Below are 17,430 nucleotides of genomic sequence, written 5' to 3'. Positions count from 1 at the left end.
GTAGCGTAAGATGAATGCACACTTTAAGGTCCAAACATCAGAAGAAGAATGATGCATTATAATACATAATGCATCCAATACATAAGCCTGTCCATACAACTGGGGACACTCAACACACACACACACACACACACACACACACACACATACACTATTTGAGCCAAACTGGGGACACTCAGGTATTTGGACCCCTTCATCACCAATACATAAGCCTATCCATACAACTGGGGACACTCAACACACGCACACACACACACACATATGATGAGATGAGGCCCTGGTCTTGGACTACATTGTGAGACCTTGTAGAGACAGGAGAGTTCCATTAGCCAAAGCAGCCGAGCATGGCCACTGCTGGCTCATCACTATCTGCCGCCCCATCTAGTCAGAAGTCACACGTCTAGAGAGAGAGAGAGAGAGAGAGAGAGAGAGAGAGAGAGAGAGAGAGAGAGAGAGAGAGTGGACGAGGTGCATAGAGAATGAAAGTGAGGGAAGAAAACAGCACCAACAGAAGTTCTGAGGAAGGAAAGGAAAAGGGAGGGAGCAAGAGAAAAGAAAGAGAGACAGAAATAAATTGTTGAATATCACTTCACACATCACAGTCTATTTGATCAACAGATGATTTGTCAGCATACATGGTACAGAAGAACTGAGGGACCAATATATTTACCATCAAAGCAGCGGTTTCATGTTTCACTGTGATTTACGAAGGTTTAAATAGCATATCATTCAGTTACTCACCATATTGTTAACAATATATCAACGCTATTGCACTCTTATTGGAATCTAACTAGACATATAGAACAATTACTCATGGCGCTGCAGGGCTTATACTCTGGATGCTCATCATGCTGGAGTTGATTAAGTTAGAGAATGTGTTTGCCTGACTGCTTGTCCATCTGCTTCCAAAACAATTAAGCACATGCCTCAGTTTTTTACTCCTCTCCTCTCCTCTCCTCCCTTCTCCTCTCCTCTCCTCTCCTCTCGCGTTTGGTATCCTCCCAGGAGCTAACTTCTCTACCTCCCTGCTCATTTCTCTCCCTCTCCTCCTCTCCTTTAATTCACTGCCTGTGGAACACAGAGAAAAGTGCTGATGACCAATTAAACATGGTTCTTCCCCAGGGAGGAAAGGTCACTCGTGTGTGTGTGTGTGTGTGTGTGTGTGTGTGTGTGTGTGTGTGTGTGTGTGTGTGTGTGTGTTGAGTGTCCCTAGTTGTATGGATAGGCTTATGTATAGGTGATAAAGGGATCAAAATACCCCAGTGTGCCCACTTTGGCTCAAATAGTGTGTGTGTGTTGAGTGTCCCCAGTAGGGGTGATTTCGTGTACAAAAATCTCGTTTAGAGTGGGTAATTTTTTTTTCGTGTAAGCGTGTACACGGGTTTCACCGCTGGGTGGCGCTGTTGCATTATACCAGTAAAGCCTCAGTTATCCGAATACCAACCGAATGGGCCATTTAACCAACAGTTACAGACCGCTACTCCAAAATGTCGCCATTCCAACGGTCCACCATCCCGAATTCTGGTCGCTGAGTCCTCATAGTAAGCTATGGCGAGCCTGTAGAAGCTGTATTTCCCATTCATGTCAGTGATTTTCACCGGGGACATACGTGAGTAATTCCCGCGGGGCCTGGGTAACACGTATGCAACCAGACGTGTGTCCCAGGACCAGCAGTGCTGGGAACCCTATTGTATTTGTTCCCATGCATGTCAGCGATTTTCACCGGGGATGCACGCGAGTAATTCAGGCTGACATTACCTGTTTTTCAGCGAACTCCTCTGGTAATTTTATTAAAAAGCATGGCATATAGGTCCACAGTAACTTATTATTAGGGGTCCAAGCCCGCGGGGCCTGGGGAATGCGTATACATGCAGACGCGTTTCCCAGGACCAGTGGTGCTGGGAAACCTGTTGTTTTTGTTCAGATTTTTATTATTATTATACATCTTCTTCTTATTATTTTTCTGTAAGTAAAAGTGGTGCTGCAGGCTACACCGTGTAAGGGAGGGCGGTGCAATTGAGACTTCAGACGCAAGAAATTACACATACAGTACAGGCCAAAAGTTTGGACACACCTTCTCATTCAATGCGTTTTCTTTATTTTCATGACTATTTACATTGTAGATTCTCACTGAAGGCATCAAAACTATGAATGAACACATGTGGAGTTATGTACTTAACAAAAAAAGGTGAAATAACTGAAAACATGTTTTATATTCTAGTTTCTTCAAAATAGCCACCCTTTGCTCTGATTACTGCTTTGCACACTCTTGGCATTCTCTCCATGAGCTTCAAGAGGTAGTCACCTGAAATGGTTTCCACTTCACAGGTGTGCCTTATCAGGGTTAATTAGTGGAATTTCTTGCTTTATCAATGGGGTTGGGACCATCAGTTGTGTTGTGCAGAAGTCAGGTTAATACACAGCCGACAGCCCTATTGGACAACTGTTAAAATTCATATTATGGCAAGAACCAATCAGCTAACTAAAGAAAAACGAGTGGCCATCATTACTTTAAGAAATGAAGGTCAGTCAGTCCGGAAAATTGCAAAAACTTTAAATGTGTCCCCAAGTGGAGTCGCAAAAACCATCAAGCGCTACAACCAAACTGGCACACATGAGGACCGACCCAGGAAAGGAAGACCAAGAGTCACCTCTGCTTCTGAGGATAAGTTCATCCGAGTCACCAGCCTCAGAAATCGCAAGTTAACAGCAGCTCAGATCAGAGACCAGATGAATGCCACACAGAGTTCTAGCAGCAGACCCATCTCCAGAACAACTGTTAAGAGGAGACTACGCGAATCAGGCCTTCATGGTCAAATAGCTGCTAGGAAACCACTGCTAAGGAGAGGCAACAAGCAGAAGAGATTTGTTTGGGCCAAGAAACACAAGGAATGGACATTAGACCAGTGGAAATCTGTGCTTTGGTCTGATGAGTCCAAATTTGAGATCTTTGGTTCCAACCGCCGTGTCTTTGTGAGACGCAGAAAAGGTGAACGGATGGATTCCACATGCCTGGTTCCCACTGTGAAGCATGGAGGAGGAGGTGTGATGGTGTGGGGGTGTTTTGCTGGTGACACTGTTGGGGATTTATTCAAAATTGAAGGCACACTGAACCAGCATGGCTACCACAGCATCCTGCAGCGACATGCCATCCCATCCGGTTTGCGTTTAGTTGGACGATCATTTATTTTTCAACAGGACAATGACCCCAAACACATCTCCAGGCTGTGTAAGGGCTATTTGACCAAGAAGGAGAGTGATGGAGTGCTGCGGCAGATGACCTGGCCTCCACAGTCACCAGACCTGAACCCAATCGAGATGGTTTGGGGTGAGCTGGACCGCAGAGTGAAGGCAAAGGGGCCAACAAGTGCTAAACACCTCTGGGAACTCCTTCAAGACTGTTGGAAAACCATTTCAGGTGACTACCTCTTGAAGCTCATGGAGAGAATGCCAAGAGTGTGCAAAGCAGTAATCAGAGCAAAGGGTGGCTATTTTGAAGAAACTAGAATATAAAACATGTTTTCAGTTATTTCACCTTTTTTTGTTAAGTACATAACTCCACATGTGTTCATTCATAGTTTTGATGCCTTCAGTGAGAATCTACAATGTAAATAGTCATGAAAATAAAGAAAACGCATTGAATGAGAAGGTGTGTCCAAACTTTTGGCCTGTACTGTATGTACCTGCAGGGGACGCTACAATCAAGGCCAACGTGTTTTGGCATGTAACTCCCACACCGTATGTCGCACCTTCAAAAGCCTTATATCCATGGATTTCCTGAATGGAGCTGCATCACGTGTGCAAGGTCCCGCCCACTTCCGCCTAACTTTTTTCCCGCCAAGAATGCAAAAACTGCAAAATCCACTTTTTTCGATCTCCTCCTAGAGATTTTGACCGAACTGCATGAAACTTGGCACCTAGACTCACAAGATGGATCTGATCTAAAGTTATCAAAAGAATTTTGCCTGGTCAAAAAATGTACGAATTATACACAGCTGGCTATGAAAACGCGAAGTGTTCCATATCTTTGTCAAATTAAAAGCTATCAAACCCAAAGCTGAGATCCTTAGTAAGTATGTGACTGTGAGGGTGTGAACATAATTTGGTGAACATTGGCCACTAGGGAGCGCTATAAACATGGGAAGTTTATATCTCCTAAACGGCTACACTAATTTTTATGAAATTTGGTTGGTTTGATGTAGGGCCATTCCTGAGGCCATATATTGAAGGTGGTCATGACTGGTCGAAGTGGGCGTGGTTTATTACAAGATAAACAACAAACATTTATTTCAGCTGAAATATTGTAGTGAGGGCTGTGAAATTTATATAGAGTACATGTAGAATAGGACACAGACCTACCATACCAAAATTTGTGCAGATACTCCACTAGGTGGCGCTATAACAAATGCAAATGCGTTTTTTCCTGTTACTTCCAAATTTTAAATCACATATCCATAAACTTTATATACTATATTCCCTAAATAGAGCTGGATTTGCTGACATAGGCCCCGCCCACTTCCACCGTACATTTCCTCCACTACGTTGCTACACATCCAAAACCTACTTTTTGAACTCCTCCTACAGATTTTGTCCAAACTGCATGAAACTTGGCACGTCAACTCTCAAGATGGACCTGATCTAAAGTTATCAAAAGAATTTTGCCCAGTCAAAAAATGTGCGAATTATTAACGACAAAAAAATTTTGCTAGCTAAAATACACATATTGTTGCATATTTTTGTCAGACTAAATTATATCAACATGACACTTAATACACTTGTTCCAGAGGTCGTTCATAGGCTCGGTGCCAAATTTGGCCCAAATTGGCCACTAGTGGATGCTGTTAACCCAGAAATATCACATTTCATGAAAGTTGATCGGATTTGTATGGTAATTGGTGAGCATGATGTGGGGACAGATCTGAGGCCAGCTGTCAAGTTTGGTAATGATTGGTCAAAGTGGGCGTGACTTATTGCAACAAACGGATTCAGCCTTTGGTACTTCCAGTGCATTTCCCATTATGGTGAATACTGCATACATTGGCCTATGTCCTGACGCTCGCCCCGAGTCCTTTGTCCTTTGGGGCCGACTATCGTGGGCTCCATCGGGCGTGGAGGCCGAGTTGCGCAGGGAGGCTTGGACCCCGTTCATAACTGCTTGCAGTTCCAGTTAGGGGTCAAAGCCCGCGGGGCCTGGGGAACACGTATACAACCAGACGTGTGTCCCAGGACCAGCAGTGCTGGGAACCCTATTGTATTTGTTCCCATGCATGTCAGCGATTTTCACCAGGGATGCACGCAAGTAATTCAGGCTGACATTACCTGTTTTTCAGCAAACTCCTCTGGTAATTTTATTACAAAGCATGGCATATAGGTTCACAGTAACTTATTACTAGGGGTCCAAGCCCGCGGGGCCTGGGGAATGCGTGTGCAAGCAGACTAGTGGACGCTGTCAAATTGGTGAGCATGATGTGGAGACAGTCCTGAGGCCAGTGGCAAAGTTTGGTAATGACTGGTCAAATGGCGCTGCCATATCTGATGTATCGCCATGCATATTCGAGCAACTCTCTCTCCCACATACTTCATCCTAACTGCTTCAGAATTTCTGTGCATGATAAGAGCCCTGCCCTGCACGCCTCCTATTCTCAAAGTCACTCTAACTCATAGCGCCCCCTTGTGGAAACAGGAAATGCCATATTTCTATATTGATAAACACCAACCCCACACTCAACTACATTTTGTGGCCACGTATTTATCAAGTTGATAAATCGCCACAGTGACACACGTGTGCTGTCATGTAACAGGCTTCCCATGGCGACTTTCGATCCTTTGTCATGGAATATCAAGTCCTTATAACTCCATAACTCCATCATGCATTGCTCTTATTGGCCACAATTTGATATGTGTGATCATGGTCTGCCCCTGAACACATCTACATGGCAATATATTGGTCTTACTCATGACGCCATCTACTGGATGAATGAAACATAACGTTCTAACACCCGCTGCAGAGGGTTTAATTTTGATGTCTCGCCATGAAACAGGAAATTGCTATAACTTTTGAGTAAATGGTCCGATGTCCACCAAACTTCACATGATTTATATTAGTCCTGCCCTGAACACATTTATTTGACAATATACTGTGATAGTCATAGTGCCACCTAGTGGTGAAAGGAAGTATCTCTCTATAAAAAAGCGATAAAAATCCTTGACAAAAAGCAATTAACATATCATCATTGTGCCATCCTCGAAAGTACAAGCTACTAAACTTTGAAAATTTCAAAAATTTCAGAGTGGCTTGTTTCATATATAAAGTCTTACATGGGTTGGCTCCACCGCCACTGTCCGAACACATTATACAAATGACAATCGATAACTCCTCAACTCTAAATACTAGAGCCACTGTCAGAGGTGACTGCAAGGTTCCACTGAGACGTACCTCTGTTGGTCAAAATGCTCTGTCTTTCAGAGGAAGCACCCTATGGAACTCATTACCACCCTCAATCAGAGAAAGCTCCAGCCTTGCTATTTTCAAGGGTCACTTAAAAGTGTGGCTCAGAAACAACCAAATATGTAATCATGGGTAGTATATTCTTCACTCAAATATCAGCATGTAGCACTTCATGGGCATAGTGCAATATCACCTGCACTTAGCACTTTGTGAAATGTGACCATTGGTCTATATTTATATTTATCTATCAGCACTAGCACTTATAGTAGAAATACTTGAAATATGTGGTCTATGGGCATTGTGCAGTAACTATGACATTGAATTCTATGTGGACTCAATTACTGTTGTTGTTGTTTATTGTATTTTTTTTTTTTTTAATTTTTTATATCCACATACATCATTATGGGCATCATGCAATAACGACAGCACATAGCACTTTATTTGGACTCAATTTCATACACTGGACTGGACAGATATTCACCTCAATGGCCCCGGTTTTTGATGTTTGTACACCATGTTGTTATGTTTTATCTTGTACGGTATGTATTTTTTCTCCTTCTGTCCTCTGTGAACTAATGTATTCACTATCACATGTTTTTCTTTTTTTCCTTTCTTCTAACATTTTTTACTACTCTGTAAAATCAACCTGCCAAGGGACTACGGATGAAAATTAGCCTGGGGCTATAATCCGGCATATTTACATATAAATGTTCATTAAAGTCTGTGTAAAGTGATACATAAATATATCATCTGAGTTTGACATACCACAGAAAAAGGTGTTGTAAGCTACCCTGTCAAATTTGAACGATTAAAAAAATCGGCAAATATATGAAATTAGGCTTCAAAGTTGTGTAAAAATCAGCCTCTGTCTCTGCTCCCAAACACTGTGGGCGTGTCCGCAGAATGCTCGAAAACCCCGCCCCCTACCAAGTATCACCTGTCAATCAAAGTCACCACCGCTACCAGGAAAATGGATGCATCTCCGAACTGTCTTCTGCAACCACAGCCCTACATGTTTGAGCCACCAGAGCCAGAATGCAGCTCTGAGCCAGAGGACACTAACCCCCATGAGAGTGGACCTCGGTCCTCTCAGTCTGCAACAGAGTGGTAATTTTATTTCTCCCAATTATAAATAGCAATGTGTGTAACTGTCTATTATAACCCAACGATAGCTTAATTAAGCCAGGCTATGGAATAAAACGGCTTCTGTCACTTTAGCACACTGTGCTTAGCTTAGCTTAGCCTAGCCTCTACAGCCAAGCATCAATCTAGCAGGCATCATGTAATATTTTTGGCATGTTAATGAATATGAGGCCCCACCATCATCAGTATTAGACTAAAGTAAAAATTTAGCTCATGTATTATTAGTTTAATTTAACCAGGCCTACACATATTTGCAGGTCTTTTAACTTTTTATGAGGATTGCTTACTGTCATGGTAACACACAACCTTAGTATCAGACTATCCTGTAATCTGCTCAGATAACTGTATGATTGTTCATAACACAGAATTCACATCTATTAAAATTCAGTTTAGTCACATTGTGAATGATACTGTCCTTACACAGGTGCACCTGTGAAGAATGCATTACGATGCCCACGGAGGAGCAGAATGTTTGCTGCAAAGAATTCAATGCAGTAAGTAAATAACACATATATGAATACACAACCAGTAGAGTACTAGATATCTAGCACTAAAACAGCACATATCACATATGCTAACAGGTTCAGAATAGATGTGGAGAGCTGCCCGAGGAGCCGAGGTGCATGACCCTTCATCCAGGCCTTGAACCTGTGTGCCTGAACCCCTACTCCCTTCAGAATGCACTGAATGTGTACCAGGCAGACCATGGGCCTCTGGACATAAAGGAAAGAGCTGTGTAAGTTAGACAATAAAATATATTTTATTGACTTTAAATGTGTAGAAATCACATTTGAATTGATCAAATGGCAGACCTTTCAAATGCAAAGTTTTAGGACTCGAGCTAAGTTGCACAAGTTATGCTTTCATTAGTGATGTTGATTAATGTACTCCACTGGAAAATATAAGTATGTATATTTTATGTATATAAAATGTAAGTATGGGACTATAATAAAAATGTGGAATGAGGATCAATGTAGACTAAAATAATTTTCTTGTTATATACAGACCATGTCTATTATGTGATATTACACTTAAAATAAACCAGCTCTATGATAATAATGCACAGATTGCTTTCATGTGGTGCTTTTATATATAACATAGGACAGCGATCTGGAATGTAATAAAACAGATGTTTTAATAAAAGCAGGGTGGAGACTGGTAGAAACAAGCATATTTCAACACTAAACCATCACCATTTGTTAAACGTCTATTGACTAACAGCCTTAAACAGGGTTCCCACACATTTTTAACAATACATTTTCAAGACTTTTCCATATTGACCCATTTCCATGATCTAATTTAAATAGTTTAACAAAGCCCACACAGTTACTATAGATCAACATGTTTTAACAAAGATGATGTCATTTCCTGTATTCTGGAGTCTTCTAACAGCTGTTTAGACTCTTTGATCTGACTATACTGTGAGAAAAATTATGTTTACATTTTATAATTACATCCAGAGGAAGTGTTTGGTCCCAGATCACATATTAGAAGATATTAAAAAGATAAAAATATATAAACTTATGATTAGTATATTCATGTTAAATTCATCTACTGATTTTTGACAAGTGTTGGGTCCAAGTTAATGCAGCTTGTCTTATATCCGTTATCTTTGATATCAGATCGGATCATTACTAATTCAAAACTTTTCCAAAATATTCACATAATTCCAAACCATTTCCAGACCTGGAAAACTGTTTGATTTCATGACTTTTCCAGGAATTTAATAACCATGGGAACCCTGAAACTTAATCATGGTCAATAAATAAGTTTGCTAAAGTGCAAAGCCGTACATATACAGTATCTCACATAAGTGAGTACACCCCTCCCATTTCTGCAAATATTTCATTATATCTTTTCATGGGACAACACTATAGAAATAACACTTTGATATAACTTAAAGTAGTCAGTGTACAGCTTGTATAGTGGCATAGATTTGCCTTCCTCTGAAAATTACTCAAAACACAGCCATCAACATCTAAACAGCTGGCAACATAAGTGAGTACACCCCACAGTGAACATGTCCAAATTGTGCCTAAAGTGTCAATATTTTGTGTGCCAACCATTATTATCTAGCACTGCCTTAACCCTTTTGGGCATGGAATTCACCAGAGCTCACAGGTTGCTTCAGGAATCCTCTCCCACTCCTCCATGATGACATCATGGAGCAGATGGATGTGAAGACACCTTGTGCTACCCCACCTTCAGCTTGAGGATGCCCCACAGGTGCACAGGTGAGTTTAGGGCTGGATACATATTTGACCAGTCCATCACCTTCACCTTCAGCTTCCTCAGCAAGGCAGTTGTCATCTACTAGGTGTGTTTTGGGTCATTATCATGTTGGAAAACTGCATTGCAGCTCAGTTTCTGAAGAGGAGCGATCATGCTCTGCTTGGAATTCATGTTTCACTAAATGAACCAAGTTCCCCAGAGCCGGCAGCACTCATGCAGCCCCATGCATGAGTGCTGCCGGCTGTCCCTTCTAACTTAAACAAAAAATAAATAATAAATAAATAAATTATCAGACACTAATCTTTGGATTAACCTGAAATTTCAGTGCTGCGGTCTATATTTGATGTACACAAACATGACATATCATTTGTGTCTACGCCTGCTGCAGAGGGTATAATTTTGATGTCTTGCCATGAAACAGGAAATTGCTATAAATTTGGAGTAAATGGTCCGATGTCCACCAAACTTCACATGATTCATATTCGTCCCACCCTGAACACATTTATATGACAATATACTGTGATAGTCAGAGTGCCACCTAGTGGCGACAGGAAGTACTTCTTATCAGACACTTATCATTAGTTAGTAATTTTGATGTCTCACCATGAAACAGGAAATTGCTATAACATAGGCGGAAATGGTTCGATCTCCATCAATCTACAGATGATTCAAATTAGTTCTGCCCTGAAAACATTTATATGACCATATTTCCTGATACTCATAGACCCACCTAGTGGCGACAGGAAGTAGGTCTCATCAAACACTTATCTTTTGATTTATCTGACAGTTAAATGCTGTGGTGTATACTGGACGTATAAAAATACGATGTATAATTAGTGTGCTCTTGAGGTGACTGAAATCGGTGCCTGGAATTGGGCCTGACGGCTCCCGACCCCGTCCTCCTTGTTTCCTCTAAAATGTCTTTTGTTGTCAATTCAGTATCTTAGGTTCGGCTGGCAGGCACTTAGAAAAACACTGGAGATAGGCAGAGTCTGGTGCAATCGAGTTTATTGTGTTCACAGGCAACAACACAGACCAACTCACGAGTCAGCCTCCGGAGGACGACTGAAAAACTGCTCTCAGTGCTCTGGCTTATATGCTGGTGGAGGTCGAGGAGATCTCCACCCATTTCTGTAGTCCTTCCCATTTCGACCCGTTTTTACTGGTAACAGACTTTTGCCTCTATTCCTGCTCAAGCTGGAATCTGCCACCAGTATTTCCGGGGCCGCTCGCACTCTATTTTTTAAAAACCCATGTGATCTGTGGGGACTCACATGCTACAGTCCCTCGTGCTCTTATTTTTAGAAAAACATGTAATCCCTGGTGACTCACATGCTACAGTTCCTCGTGACACAATCATTTGAATGTATGTGTGACTTTTATATAAACTCCTAAGTGCATTAAGCAGTACAATCAAGTGAGTGTGCTATCTTCTTCACACAGCACGTGGTAACTTGTATGAGTGTCACTATAAGTTCACAACATCATGTGAGTGTAGGTTAATGCATTATATCATTACACAGCGCGTGATAGGTTATGTGTGTCAATAAGAGTTCACAGCTGAGATGTCACTAAGAGTTCGCACTGTTATATTGCATATTACACATGAATGCAGGATTAGTTTTTGCAAATGTCTACACACTAACATGGTTATATAGCTATTTGTATCTCATCCAACTTATATGGTCTAATATCTGATGAGGGTTTTGACTTTTACACTACATTCCCCCCTTTGGGGCTCTATAGTCCCACACGACACTTTTTAAATCACAGAAGAAGAAGGGGTGAAAATATATATATCCCCCCTTTGGGACTATATAGTCCCATAACATTAGCTTAAGATTTGTTAGCACCATACATAATATCATTTTCCAGTGATTATATCCGTAAATCAGTAGTAGATATCACACATATATCACACATAAGTCACAGAGAATGAGCGCTAGCCTGATAATGTCATCTTGTGGCATAAGGGTGTAGAATGACATTCATATACAGTGATTGTGACTACAGTCAGTACTAACATGTGCTACAAAGGATACCTGATAGTTTTCACATATGGTGGTTACAGTTTGGCAAGATTTATAGCTACCGTGGTTGTTAACATTGTCCCTTTACAGTCCCTCGAACCCGTAGGCTGGCATTCGCAAGCGTCGGTAGTTTGCCAGCTGACTCTTCAGTGCGTCGACCTCTTCTTGTGTGGCCTCATAAGCATTAAGTTGCTGCTGTAAGGCATCCCTGGCCTGAGTCAGTTCGCAGACTTGGCCACGCAGCTCCAGCACCTGCTGCTCGAGTCGACGCAATTGCGCCCTGTGCATCTTCTTATTCTCTCCCTTCCTGATTGCGTAGGTACCGTGACGGACTCTGCGAAGCCTCTTTCGCAGGTTGAGGGGAAGACTGCGCACCAGCCGGCGAAAAGCCAACGCGGGAACAAGATGAAGCTGGTTACGCAGCTCGGCTGTCAGTCTCAGATGTTGGGCTGTTACTGGTGCTCCATCTGGCAGACATCGGAGGCTGATTTCTACTGCGTCTGGATCCACATTGTACTCCCTCTCTAGGAGGGTGCGGGTTGTTGGTGTTAGCTTGTGCACGCTCAGGTGACCCGTATTTCGAGGTGGTGGGCTTGCCCGACGTGGCTTAACAGGTGGTGGGGTGGTTGGTGAATAGCTATATGAATAATCAGCACTGTCCTCTGTTGTGGCGGATGAGGCAGGGGAGCATGCTGGCAATATGTCTTTACGATCATCGGGTTGAGGGGGTCCATCTTGGATGGTGCTTGTGAGGTGGAGGGTGCCTAGGGCTGTACTGGGTCCGGCGACTGGTATGGGGGGGGGGGGGTAACACGGGCCTGGAGTGGCAATAGTCCAATCTGGAGTAAAAACAGGCCAATCTACTCCTTGCCCTGGACCCATCTGGGTTTGACCTCCCTGACTGGAGGTATTGGCAGTTGGGTTGAGTGATTCTGGGCAGGTTCCCGTGTAGCTGGGGCCTGGAACTGGTTCTGGGTTAGGGCGGGACAGTAGATAGCGGATCAGGTTGGTCGATGGAGGGTGGTTCAGTGTCTGGATCGCTGGCTGTGGGGTGTGGAGTTGATTGTAGAGCTCATCCAGTGGCAACTCAGGGGGATGGGCTGGCGGTGGAAAGCCGGTCCCGGGGTAGGTTTGAGGGTGAGGGGTCTCATCACACGTGGTCCCTGCTGCTGGTACCAGAACACAGACTGGTCTCCCTGGTTCTGCTGGTCTGGATGTGGTGTTCTCCAAGACCCAGCCATGTTCTGCTTTATCTTAAAGGTGTAGAGGACATTTTAGTGCATTCTCCCTATAATAGTTTTTACTCCTCCCTATTTACTCTTAGGTTTACGCTACACATAAGCCATGCAAGAAAGATTAGTATGTTAGTGATAATGAAGCTTAAGTATTGGTGAGCAATAGTATTGGTCTGGTGACAGCAAAGGTACCAGGGTCTTCTTATGCAATTTCATCATACACTTCTTCTGCTGACTTAGTTCTCTGACCATATTGAACAGTTCCCAATGCTCTGTCTTGTAGCATCATCTCATACTGGTTTCTACATTTTCCGCCTGAGCCCTGCTCTTGTTTTTTAATAAGCTGTCCTTGGGAACCAGTCATGTCTTCATAAGATTCAGCGCCGGTGGGCCGCGGCCCTTGGTCTATTACGACAAATTGTCCTGTAACACTTGTCATTGTTCACTTGATTACAATCCGCACCAGGGGAAGAACACAGCAGGCTATCGTGAGAAGGGCCAACACAACAATTCCCAATAACATTCCCATCATTTTTAATATTTTTTCAGGGGATAATGTTGATAACCAGTCCCACATTGAGGGGATCCTGGTGTTCCAGTTTGAGTGTTGTACATGCTGATCTCGTAAGGTGCGCATGCCTTCCAAAGCTTTGGTCAAATTGCCACCCTCTCCCGTGTGCATTGGAATGACAGTACAACAGTGTTCCCCTATTATGTCACAGACGCCTTGATCATGGGCTAGCAGGGTCTCAATGACAAGTCTGTTCTGTACCGTCATTAGGGATGTGGCATGTAATTGCTCATTCACTCCTTCAAGGGCCCTTATGGTCCAATTCACAAATCTTTGTTGGTTATACCACAAATAATTTACCCAGCGGCTGTTATGGGCTATATATTGAGCATTCACTACAGTTCCCCAAATTGGCCATGAGCCCAATACCCTGCCTGTCTCTATCCATTCATCTGCTATAGCCTGTTGGTCCCTAGGGACTCCTTGTGGTATCTCTTCCCATGTAATATATACACTAGCATCCTCCTCCCAGCAACGTCCCTGAGGTTCAGATGACCTACAGCGTCTCGCTGGGGTGCTGTTAGTTAAACTGAGTATCGTAATTGGTCCTGTTAACATTGCTGGGGCACAGAGTCCCGTCCAATTGGATGGCAGTACTGCTTTTACCTGAAGGTCATTTTCACATATCCAAAATATGTCCACCAACGGAGTGGTACCATTGGTCAAGTTTAGTACCCAAATCCAGGTGGTATCATTATAATTTTGGCCTAGAACTATAGAATCATCACCCCCATTGACCACCTGGTGGCATTGGATTTTGGCTTCTCGGGTTGTATTACATACCTTCTGTGCCTCTGAGAGCTGCAGTGTACCTGCTGACGAGGACACATTTCCTATGATCTTTTCATACCTGCATTGAATCAGCCTCTCCGTCTCCTGGGAAGTGTTAGTGTGGGTGGCATTGCTCAGCCAATGTTCTATCTTGTTTCCTCGTGCTACGCAAAATGGGAATATGAGGTCTGGTGTCAAATGTACTACTGGAGGTACCTGGAATTCTTGTTGGAACTGATCAGAGGCATTTTTAAGATTTTCTGGACAGATTGCCGTTGTGTTGGTCCATCTCTCTCTACCCGCTGCCATCCACATGACACATGCAGCAAAACATTTATCCTGCTTCCAGCAATTATCTATGTCAGGGAGAGGCCTCACTCTAGGTAGGCCCCTCCTTCTGTGGCATGCTACACATGTAATATTGGTTACCTGTTTAGCAGAGTATTCCAGCCATTGATAGAAGGCATTGGACTTCCAAGTGGAGGTTCTTACTAATTCCACCCGTTGCACTGGCACATCTCTTGGCTTCCTTGGGGATCTGGGGCCTAATTGAAGCCATTGTCGTGCCACTTTTAGGGATATAGTAAACCCTACTTCCATATTAGTACAACCTCTCATACTACACCAAACTCTTGCTGTCACCATTCCTTCCACGCTACAGCGCAATCCTGTGGATCGTCCATGCAGTCTAATGTCTCCTGGGCCCTCCACCAATACATCATCGTAAGCATGTGATTTATAGTAGGTTAGTCGTATTGTTTCCCTGTAAGGTAGCTTCCCCTGTTTTGCAGCCAAAGCTCCTAGCACCAGCAAGCACTCGCCTTTCTCTTTCTGGTCTCCTATACCCTGTGCTGCTCCCTCACTCTGGTGTACTCTTGTTGCGATGAGCAATAGGGTTAGTATTATTACAGCTGTTGCAACTGTTCCAGGGAGGGTCCCTCATAGGGACCTCTTAAGTATGGTAGCGGCATGGGCCGGCCCGTAAGCATTTCATGCGGTGTTAGATGCGTGACTCGGCTGGCTTGTGAGCGCATAGACATTAGTGCAAGTGGTAAAGCATCCACCCAGTTAAGCTTATTTCTGCTGTTTGCCATTATCTTGGCTATTTTTGTTTTCAAGATGCCATTTGCCCTTTCTACCGCTCCCTGCGATTGGGGATGGTAAACGCAGCCAAATTTTTGTTTGATTCCTAATTGCTTTAGTGTCTCTTGTATGACATTGGACACAAAGTGGCTGCCGTTGTCTGATGATATGGTGTCTGGCATTCCAAATCTCGGGAAAACGTCCTAACACAAAAATTTTGCGACTGTTTTGTGATCTGATTTTGCAGTGGCTTTTGCCTCCACCCACCTACTATATCTACATATGACCACTAAAACGTATCTCAGTCCCCTTACTCTTGACTGTGGTCCCATGTCTATATAGTCCATCATGAGGTGTCTGAATGGTCCGTCTGGGGGTGGTATATGTGCTAATGGGGCCGAAAAAACTTTCCTGATGTTGTATTCTGCGCAAACGTCACATTCATTTAGTACTCTGTCCACCGTGGCTGCCATGAATGGCGACCACCATACTGCTTGCAGTTTCCTTAGGATCTCCCCCCTTGCGCAATGGTCACTACCATGCGCCCAAATTATTGCATGTCTTAGTAGTAAAGTTGGTAGTACAAAGCAGCCATGGGCATCCAGCCAAACCCCATGCAATGGACCCCGTGTTGGGCCCGTTTGTGTATTCTTAATAGCTCCCCTTTTTACCCATAAGCGTTTCTCAGCCTCTTCTACTCTATCTTGAGCGGCTATAAGGGAGGACAAGGATGTGAGAGGTTCGCAATCTTGTATGGTTAATATGGGCGCCATTACTGCCCCTATTGCTGCTTGTTTGGCTGCCTCATCTGCAAGATTATTGCCTGTAGCTATCAGTGTGTTGGTCTTTTGGTGGGCTGGACATTTAATGACAGCTAGGGCTGTGGGAAGCGACATGGCTTCTAACAGATCGAGGATGGCAGCTCCGTGAGTTACAGGGGTGCCATCAGCTCTGCGAAATCCCCTTTGTTTCCAAATGTTAGCGTGAACATGGCACATGCCATAGGCATACGCAGAGTCTGTGTAGACGTTTAGCGATTTTCCTGCAGCTAATTTACATGCTTCTGTCAACGCTTTTATCTCTGTGAGTTGGGCTGAGCAGGGCTGAGCAAGCTTACGTGCCTGTAGTGTGGCGAAGGTTTGGTCGTCATTTTTGAGCTGAATAATCCCGTAGCCTGCATGGCTACCAGTGGCGTCACGAAAACATGAGCCATCCACGAACAATGTGAGGTCGGCAGGAATTGGCTGATTATGCAGGTCCTCTCTAGCCCACATAAACTTGTCTGTGTCGTGAATGCAGTCATGTGGAGTACCTTCTGTTGGCAAAATCAGTTTAGTGGCGGGGTTAATGACGGTGCAGCGCTGAATATTGAGTTCAGGGGCTGACAGGATTACCTCATAGCCCGTGCGTCTGGCTTGTGTTAAGACGAATCGTGGACTAGTCAGTAGTGCATGAATTTGGTGGGAAGTATACAGCGTCACAGGATGTCCCATGGTCAGCGATGAAGCTTTCTGGAAGGCAAAGACAGCGGCTGCCAGCCCCTGATAGCAGGGTGGCAGGCCAGCCTCGATGTTGTCCAGTTTAGTACTATAATATGCCAATGGCTGTTTACCTGTGGGTGTGTCTTGCATCAGGACGGCACAGGCAAAGCCTGATTTTTCTGCAACACAGAGATGAAAAGGTTTAGCATAGTTTGGCGTGCCTAAAGCAGGAGCGGACTGCATGTCTATTTTCAGGGCTTGAAACGCACCTTCTGCTTCCTCTGTCCATGTTAACTGTGCTGTGTTATTTGTTTGTCCAGCTGCTCTTATCAGAGCCCTGAGGGGAGCAGTTTTTATAGCATAGTCACAGATCCAAGGTCTGCTGTAGCCTGTCATGCCCAGAAAAGATAACATTTGGCCCACCGTTTGCGGTTGA

At 43.7% G+C, this 17,430-nt stretch overlaps 1 protein-coding gene across 1 annotated transcript in view; it reads right to left on the bottom strand.

Annotated features, from left to right (window-relative positions):
- Positions 1-388: 388 nt before the first annotated feature.
- Positions 389-17,430, bottom strand: part of LOC144459417 (uncharacterized) — a 121,559-nt gene continuing 104,517 nt past the window's right edge. The window contains exon 8 of the transcript XR_013488398.1: positions 389-516. The gene's annotated coding sequence lies outside the window, so the exon portion shown is untranslated. The remainder of the gene's footprint in view (positions 517-17,430) is intronic.

Source organism: Epinephelus lanceolatus, chromosome 3, assembly GCF_041903045.1.
Source record: "Epinephelus lanceolatus isolate andai-2023 chromosome 3, ASM4190304v1, whole genome shotgun sequence".
NCBI lineage: Eukaryota > Metazoa > Chordata > Actinopteri > Perciformes > Serranidae > Epinephelus > Epinephelus lanceolatus.
The sequence above is the reverse complement of the archived record's forward strand: the minus strand, read 5'-3'. Positions and strand labels throughout refer to the sequence as shown.